This window comes from Otolemur garnettii, unplaced genomic scaffold (genome assembly GCF_000181295.1).
Source record: "Otolemur garnettii isolate 467f Iridium unplaced genomic scaffold, OtoGar3 scaffold00034, whole genome shotgun sequence".
In the NCBI taxonomy this organism is placed as follows: Eukaryota; Metazoa; Chordata; class Mammalia; order Primates; family Galagidae; genus Otolemur; species Otolemur garnettii.
In genome coordinates this window covers 10128189-10129586 of record NW_003852429.1, presented here as the reverse complement: position 1 = coordinate 10129586, position 1398 = coordinate 10128189, and the positions used below count along the sequence as shown (strand labels likewise).

General features: G+C 42.9%; 1 protein-coding gene across 4 annotated transcripts in view; it reads left to right on the top strand.

Moving 5' to 3' along the window:
* Positions 1–1398, top strand: part of NALCN (sodium leak channel, non-selective) — a 329433-nt gene that overhangs the window by 290557 nt on the left and 37478 nt on the right. The window lies entirely within an intron of this gene.

Genomic DNA, 1398 nt, shown 5'->3' with positions numbered 1-1398 from the left:
GAATGATATACCCCAAAATATTAACTGTGTGTGCCTGGGGGTAAATGTAGGTGAGTTTCCTGCCTTTTAGTCATCCATCGCTTATAAGTTAGAGACGTGTTATTTGTGCAAAAAGCTTGTTATTTTAAAGAATTTTATTGAACTCCAGAAAGAGGTCATGTTGACTGAACTAAACTGGTTGCAGTCAAAATGGAGACGAAGATGCCTGGACAGCTCTGAGGTCTTGCTTCAGCCTGGCTGCCAGGACGCTGGTCTAGGCACAGAAAGGGGAAAGCCAGGAAGTGACATGATGTAGGGTGGAGGGGGACTTTAAACAGGAAATATTGAATTGCTGTTGAAATATTCATACGGTGATCAAGAATTTGACCATATGTACCCTGAACCCAGAAAACAACTTGAGGCTCAAAATGTGATCATTATAGCCAAAAGGGCTAAGATAACCAGGGGGGTAACAAGCAGAAAAGGAGTCTGAAACCTCTCACTGGTATTTCATTTGTAAATATAATACCTTTGGTGAGATAGAATCCACACCTCCTTCAGTTCAGCCACTTCAAGTATTCAGTTTGGTGGTTAAGAAACCTTAGCATAGCCACAGTATATAACCTTCACAATAGCCACTTTTAGAATATTAAGCATCCCCCCCCCCCAAAAAAGCCTTATGTCTTTGAAGTTACTTCCATCCCCTTGTCTACCCACCACTTCTGGCCCAAACAACCACTGTCTCTATAGAATTTTCTGTTCTGGCCTTTCATATGAACCGACTCATATGACCCGTGGAGTTTTGTTACTGGCTGTTTTCACCTTACATAATATTTTCAGAGGTCATGCATGTTGTAGGATGCATCAATATTTCATCCCACTTTGTGGCTGAATAATATTCCATTGTATGTATAGGCCACATTTTGTTATCTGTTTGTCCAGTGATGGGCATTTGGGTCATTACTCCCTTTGGCTATCATGAATGATGTTTATGTACGTATTTGTGTACGAGGTTCTGGGTGGGCACATTTTTATTTCTCTAGGGTAGATACCCGGGAGTTGAATGGCAAGCTCCTGTGTTTAGTCAGGGAGGAGCTGTCAGACTGTTTTACGAAGTGCCTACACCATTCTACCTACACTCCTGCTGGGTGTGAGGGCTCCAGTGTGAGGATTCGGATTTGTACACATCCTCACCAACACTGGCTGTTATCTGCCTTTCTGACTGTAGCCATTCTAGTGGACATAGGTGGCGTCTCGTTATGGTTTTGATTTGCGTTTCACTTTTGGCTAATGAAGCTCAGTGTCTTTCCATGTGCTCTCCTGACCGGTTGCTTATTGTCCTTAGAGAAACGTCTGTTCAGATCCTTTGCCCACTTTCTAATGTTTTCCACGTTACTGTCACCTGGTGGACTCCTGAGA